This window comes from Diachasmimorpha longicaudata, unplaced genomic scaffold (assembly GCF_034640455.1).
Source record: "Diachasmimorpha longicaudata isolate KC_UGA_2023 unplaced genomic scaffold, iyDiaLong2 ctg00000125.1, whole genome shotgun sequence".
Classification (NCBI taxonomy): domain Eukaryota; kingdom Metazoa; phylum Arthropoda; class Insecta; order Hymenoptera; family Braconidae; genus Diachasmimorpha; species Diachasmimorpha longicaudata.
This window is the reverse complement of record NW_026973937.1, coordinates 7,501-15,000: the sequence shown is the minus strand read 5'-3', so window position 1 is coordinate 15,000 and position 7,500 is coordinate 7,501.

Genomic DNA, 7,500 nt, shown 5'->3' with positions numbered 1-7,500 from the left:
TGCTCAGCGTCCCGAGCTACCCAGCTCGGTGCCGCGGGGAACCGCCCCATCTAACCCTTAATCCTCTTATTCATTCTTTTTCTTTTACTTTTCAGCCTTTCAGCTATTGCCTTTCGGCACGGCCGGCGACCGTCTCGTCCACTTCTAACCATGGCAGAGCATCTATTGAAAACAATTCCGGAGTCTAAGCTGCCCCCAATCGGATCTCCGGGGGGGCACAATGATGCGTCCGTCGTGCGGCGAAGTCTGCGCATCGCTTCCCAGCATGCCAGAGGAACAACACCAGCAGCGACTACATCGAGGGACCCAAGGAGGGTGGTGCCCTCAAGGGTTCGTAGTCGCCCGCCGTGCGCCGGGGTACTGCCCTCCCGACGAGGGAAAGGTTCCAGCCTTCGTGCTGTCCACGAGGACGTCGCAGAGGACGAAGGAGTGACTGCGCATCCGAGCCAGCCAACGCCGGGATCTTCAAGATCATCAACCGGTGAGTCCACTCATTTATTAGGTAGGGTTCGCGAGTGCCAAGTTAGATTAAGTAGGATCGATAGTCATCGCGTCGCGACCGGAGGCTCACCGGTACCCCCCGTTCCAATAGGTCATCCTCCCCGGACCCCTGCGATCGAGGGACCGGGCGCGCAACGCGACGTTAGAATACTGCAATTGAACATGTCCCGCTCAATTGCAGTAACCGGGGAGGTCTTCCATTTAATTCGCAAAGAGCGTCTGGATATATTGTTGCTCCAGGAGCCGTATGCCATTCGTGAGGCGAACACCTGGGCCATCCGCGGCCTAGGAGTCGGAATGCGTATCGCCGCGAGCTCAACGGAGCGACCGTGGGCGGCCGTCGTTGCGTGCAACTCCATCGTGGAGATTGCTTACGTGTCCCAATTAAGTAATGCACATTGCGTTTGTGCTGAAGCCCGCGTCCCCGGTGGATCCTTCTTCGTCGTCTCCAGTTATTTTCAATACTCGGACGACATAGAAATCCACCTGAGGCAGCTTGAAAAGGTTCTTAGCTGTCTCAGGGGTCGCCGCGTTCTGGTGGCGGCCGACTCCAACGCCCAACACTCCCTTTGGAGCCCCAGGACCACTGACCGCGGTGTCCTCCTGGGTGAGCTCATCGAGTCTTTCGGTCTCCGCGTCGCGAATGATGCTAGGCAGGGCCCAACCTTTAGGAGTGCCGCAGGTACGTCGTTCATCGACGTCACACTGGCCACCCCTGGCATGTATAAATTCATACGTGCATGGAGGTTGGAGGACGAGTGGTCCACCGGTGACCACACGTCGGTTTTCTTTCGTTTAGCGATCCGGAGTTCCTCACAGCGCGTCAATAACTCGGGAGTCGGCGAGGGCTCTACCATGCGGTTCAACGTTCGTCGGGCCGACTGGGAAAAGTTCGAGGCGACCCTCGATGAGGAGGCCCGTGAGAAACTCGTGGACCATCCGCTGGATTCTACAGCGGATGTTGAGAGAATGGCAGAAGTACTGGGTGACGTACTCACCAAAGCCTGCCAAGATTCGATGCCGCGCCGCAGACATTACCGTCGCGCGAATCCGTGGTGGACCGAGGAGCTGACCAGCAAACGCAAGCTGGTCAGTCGTCTCCGTAACGGCTACCGAAGGGAGACTAACCCTGACGCGCGAAAAATTAAACAGAATAGGTATCGTGTAGTCCTGCGGTCGTACACCAGGCTACTTAGGACATGTAAAGAAAATAGCTGGCGCGGTTACATAACAACAGAAAGCAACGCGAACCCCTGGGGCTTCCATTACAAATATGCCGCTGATAAATTGCGTGTAGGCACGGTACTCAGCACCCTTAGAACCGCGAATGGCACGACACTTACAATGCGTGAGACTGCTGAGGTACTGTTGGACACACACGTACCCGACGACGACCCCAACGCCGACACACCGGAACAGACAGACATCCGCGAACGCGTGAAGAACCTAAGGGTTCAAACCGAGGACGCACGAGACTTGACGGACGACCAACTTAAGGGTCTCGTAAAGACCCTTAAGAACGACAAAGCCCCAGGATGCGATTTAGTTGAAGTTAGGGTCCTAAAAGTCGCGGTCATGAGGATGCCTCACATCTTCACGCGACTCTTCAACGCCTGCCTTAAGCACGGCGTTTTCCCCACCGTTTGGAAAGTCGGCACACTTCGTGCTCTCCTCAAAGGAGTTCACAGGGATGTGTCCGACCCCAAATCCTACCGTCCCATTTGCCTCTTGTCGGTTGTCGGGAAATTTTTCGAAAAGGTCCTGCACGGGATCCTTATGGCGAAAGTCCTTACTGAGGACAAAGTATCAGGACGTCAATATGGCTTTCTGCCTGGACGCTCCACGGAAGACGCGATAGTAGAGTTGCGTGAATTAGTCGAACGCGGTAACGACAAGAGGTACGTCATTGGACTCCTTTTCGATATTTCAGGAGCCTTTGACAACGTGTGGTGGCCCCTAGTCCTCCAGTCTTTGGCGGATCGAGACTGTCCGAAGAATGTCTTTGAAGTGCTCCGGAGCTACTTTGACAATCGGACTGTCAAGATCGCCTGGAGCGACCAAGAGGTTTCCAAGCCGGCCACCCGGGGCTGTCCACAAGGATCAGTCCTGGGCCCCGCTTGCTGGAATCTCATGTTCGATGCCCTCCTCAAGAGCATCGAGCAGAATTTTGGCGATATCGAAGTCGCCTACGCGGACGACCTTATCGCGGTCGTATCGGCCGACTCGCGTAAGGAAATAGAGAGGATAGGCCGAGCCGTCGCCGAACACATCGCGTCGTGGTGCGCGTCAGCGAAGCTCGAACTGTCGAGGAGCAAGACAGAGGCAATTGTCCTGTCATGCAACTCGCAGAAGAGAGCGCCGCTGGTGCGGTACAGGTGGGATCGGGCGCGAAGGACACGCCGACGCGTGAAACCGGTGTTGGATATCCGCCCACCCGAGATTAGGCTCGACGGGGAGAAAATTAAATTCAAGGAGAGCGTGAGGTACCTCGGGGTACATTTTAATAGAAACATGCGGGTCCGGACCCATACAAAATATATACAGGAAAAGGCTAGAGTCCTTTTCACTCGGCTATCGGCCCTAATGCACAAGCATTGGGGGCTCCGATACCGATCGGTTAAAGTCGTTTTTCAGGGCGTTTTTCAGGCTGTCGCGTCGTATGCAGCCCACGGGTGGGTGGACCGTTGCACACCGTACGACTGGAAGAAACTCCGTACCGCGCAGAGGAGCGCGCTGCTGACGGTGACTGGCGCGTATAGGACGGCTTCACACGAAGCACTCTGCGCAGCGGCGGGGGTGCTTCCTGTGGACCTATTATTGAGGGAAAGAGCAGCGCGCTACCAAGCCAAGAAAGGCATTGCGGTCAGAATAGGTGATGTAGAAATAGACCCCGCGAATCCGCGCGTTGATGACAACGGCCGCCCGATCGAGGCCGTCGAGGATATAAAGGCAGAGATCCGGAATCTCTGGAGGGATAGGTTTGAGCGGGCTTCAACCGGGAGGAACACCTTCGCGTTCTTCCCCGATACTGCGGCGCGCCTGGACGCTAAGTGGGTCGAGTGCGACCACTGGGTTTCGCAGGTCCTGACAGGGCATGGGCAATTCCGGTCTTATCTTCATGACCGGTGCCTTGCCCAGTCACGCAACTGCGAGTGCGACCAGGCTGAAGACACAGTCCAGCACTTCATCATGGACTGTCCGATATATGCACCACAGCGAGAGTGCATCGCGGGAATAATCGGGAATCGCCCATGGCCCCAGGCGGCACAAGCGCTAGTGTCGTCCAGGGAGTCATTCGCCGTGTTCGCGGATTTTTGCAAGGAATGCATGTGGCTAAAATGCGTGGAAGAGTACGCGGAAATTAGAAATCGCGGCGACGATGAGTGAATGAATGAATGGGACCAACCAGCTCTCGTTGTCGGAGACGAGAGTCGTGGGATAGGAACCCGGTAACCTTCTCCGGGTAACCCTGTCCCGGTTGGAGATATGAATGAGTATTAGAGTCACCTCTTCTCTTTTCTTCCTCTTCTTCTATTCTATTTCTTTTAACCCCAAATACCCTTATCCACTTTTCACATTCTGGGTGTCAGGCTGACACCAAGGACCACCGCCCCGAGGTTCCCCGCGGGAGCCATGCCGGCGTCAGTCACTTGTGACCTGGCGCCGTCATGGTTGCAAAGTGTCCTTCGGCCATCTGAACCGGCCGACAGTATGGATTTTTCCAACCCCCCCCTTGGCAGTGGGTAATGGCCTAAGTGTTTGTTATTATGTAAATAGAGTAGATTAATAGGCCATGCGAGGTTTCCGAAAACCATAACCTGGCAAGGTTGTTTTCATAATACCGCATTGAGTGTCCCTACCTACGCCCCGCAGGGGGTGTAATGGCGGGTAAAACCGCCCTTACACACGGGGTGTGACGACCCCGCGGTCCCTGAGTCGAAATTGGTGTAAGGATTGGGATCCCCCTTTTGGGGGGTCTCAATAATTATACCAAGGGGGGGTACGGGTGCAGGGTGAAACCCTGTGCCCAAGGGGGGTTTCGAAGGGGGTGGGGTCGCGAATTGGGTCGCGAGGGAGGGCGAAATCGACAGGTGGAGGGGTGGTTCCACGTGGTGGAGGGTGCGGTCCACGTGGTGGAGGGTGCGGTACACGTGGTGGAGGGCGAGATCGGTGGGTGGTGGGCCGCGAGACCTACCTATTGGGGGGTTTGGTGGGGGAGGGTCGCGGTGGGGTGGGCCGGACTTCGGGAGTCGCGAGGGGGGGCGAAATCGGCTGGCGGAGGGGTGGTTCCACGTGGTGGAGGGCGGAATCGGTCGGTGGACGGGTAATTCCACGCGCGGGTGGGGGTGCGGGGGGACAGGCTGCTTCGCAGTGCGAAGGGCATGGACGCTGCGGTTCTCGCAAGTGGTTCCAGCCACGCGTTAGTAGTCGGAACCTCCCGCAACGGTGGAGGCCGGCGAAAACGCGACGCCACACGTGGGGGTTGGGTCAGGGGGAGTGGGTGGGTATCCCTCGGAAAAGGGGCGGTTCGCGGGGTGGTGCGGGGGAGGGGGGACTGGCTGCTTCGCAGTGCGAAGGGCATGGACATTGCGGTTCTCGCAACTAGTTCCAGCCACGCGCCAGTAGTTGGAACCTCCCGCAACGGTGGAGGCCGGCGAAAACGCGACGCCACACGTGGGGCTGGGTCTCAGGGGGAGTGGGTGGGTATCCCTCGGGAAAGGGACGGTTCGCGGGGTGGGTCGTCGGGTGGGATGGGTGGGTTCCCCCTTTCTGTGGGTCTGCTCCCTCTCTGCTCCTCTTTCGAGGGGAGTCGAGGCGGAGCACTCCTTCAGCGCCTCCACCGGGCCCCGATCCGAGCTCCCCAGCTCGGCGGGAACCGGAAGGCCCCCTCCCAGGGACGGCGCCCAGCGTCCCGAGCTACCCAGCTCGGTGCCGCGGGGAACCGCCCCCTCTAATCCTTAATCCTCTTATTCATTCTTTTTCTTGTACTTTTCAGCTTTTCAGCTCTTGCCTTTCGGCACGGCCGGCGACCGTATCGTCTACCTTCAACCATGGCAGAGCATTATTGGAAATCTATTCCGGAGGCAAAACTGCCCCCAATCGGATCTCCGGGGGGGCACAATAATGCGTCCGCCGTGCGGCGAAGTCTGCGCATCGCTTCCCAGCATGCCAGAACAACACCACCAGCGACTACATCGAGGGACCCAAGGAGGGTGGTGCCCTCAAGGGTTCGTAGTCGCCCGCCGTGCGCCGGGGTACTGCCCTCCCGACGAGGGAAAGGTTCCAGCCTTCGTGCTGTCCACGAGGACGTCGAGGACGTCGCAGGCAACGCGGGACTGACTGCGCAGCCGAGTCAGCCAACGCCGGGATCTTCAAGAACATCAACCGGTGAGTCCACTCAATTATTAGGTAGGGTTCGCGAGTGCCAAGTTAGATTAAGTAGGATCGATAGTCATCGCGTCGCGACCGGAGGCTCACCGGTACCCCCCGTTCCAATAGGTCATCCTCCCCGGACCCCTGCGATCGAGGGACCGGGCGCGCAACGCGACGTTAGAATACTGCAATTGAACATGTCCCGCTCAATTGCAGTAACCGGGGAGGTCTTCCAGTTAATTCGTAAAGAGCGTCTGGACATATTGTTGCTCCAGGAGCCGTATGCCATTCGGGAGGCGAACACCTGGGCCATCCGCGGCTTAGGAGTCGGAATGCGAATTGCCGCGAGCTCAACGGAGCGACCGTGGGCGGCCGTCGTTGCGTGCAACTCCATCGTGGAGATTGCTTACGTGTCCCAATTAAGTAATGCACATTGCGTTTGTGCTGAAGCCCGCGTCCCCGGTGGATCCTTCTTCGTCGTCTCCAGTTATTTTCAATACTCGGACGACATAGAAATCCACCTGAGGCAGCTTGAAAAGGTTCTCAGCTGTCTCAGGGGTCGCCGCGTTCTGGTGGCGGCCGATTCCAACGCCCAACACTCCCTTTGGAGCCCCAGGACCACTGACCGTGGTGTCCTCCTGGGCGAGCTCATCGAGTCTTTCGGTCTCCGCGTCGCGAATGATGCTAGGCAGGGCCCAACCTTCAGGAGTGCCGCAGGTACGTCGTTCATCGACGTCACACTGGCCACCCCTGGCATGTATAAATTCATACGTGCATGGAGGTTGGAGGACGAGTGGTCCACCGGTGACCACACGTCGGTTTTCTTTCGTTTAGCGATCCGGAGTTCCTCACAGTGCGTCAATAACTCGGGAGTCGGCGAGGGCTCTACCATGCGGTTCAACGTTCGTCGGGCCGACTGGGAAAAGTTCGAGGCGACCCTCGATGAGGAGGCCCGTGAGAAACTCGTGGACCATCCGCTGGATTCTACAGCGGATGTTGAGAGAATGGCAGAAGTACTGGGTGACGTACTCACCAAAGCCTGCCAAGATTCGATGCCGCGCCGCAGACATTACCGTCGCGCGAATCCGTGGTGGACCGAGGAGCTGACCAGCAAACGCAAGCTGGTCAGTCGTCTCCGTAACGGCTACCGAAGGGAGACTAACCCTGACGCGCGAAAAACTAAACAGAATAGGTATCGTGTAGTCCTGCGGTCGTACACCAGGCTACTTAGGACATGTAAAGAAAATAGCTGGCGCGGTTACATAACAACAGAAAGCAACGCGAATCCCTGGGGCTTCCATTACAAATATGCCGCTGATAAATTGCGTGTAGGCACGGTACTCAGCACCCTTAGAACCGCGAATGGCACGACACTTACAATGCGTGAGACTGCTGAGGTACTGTTGGACACACACGTACCCGACGACGACCCCAACGCCGACACACCGGAACAGACAGACATCCGCGAACGCGTGAAGAACCTAAGGGTTCAAACCGAGGACGCACGAGACTTGACGGACGACCAACTTAAGGGTCTCGTAAAGACCCTTAAGAACGACAAAGCCCCAGGATGCGATTTAGTTGAAGTTAGGGTCCTAAAAGTCGCGGTCATGAGGATGCCTCACA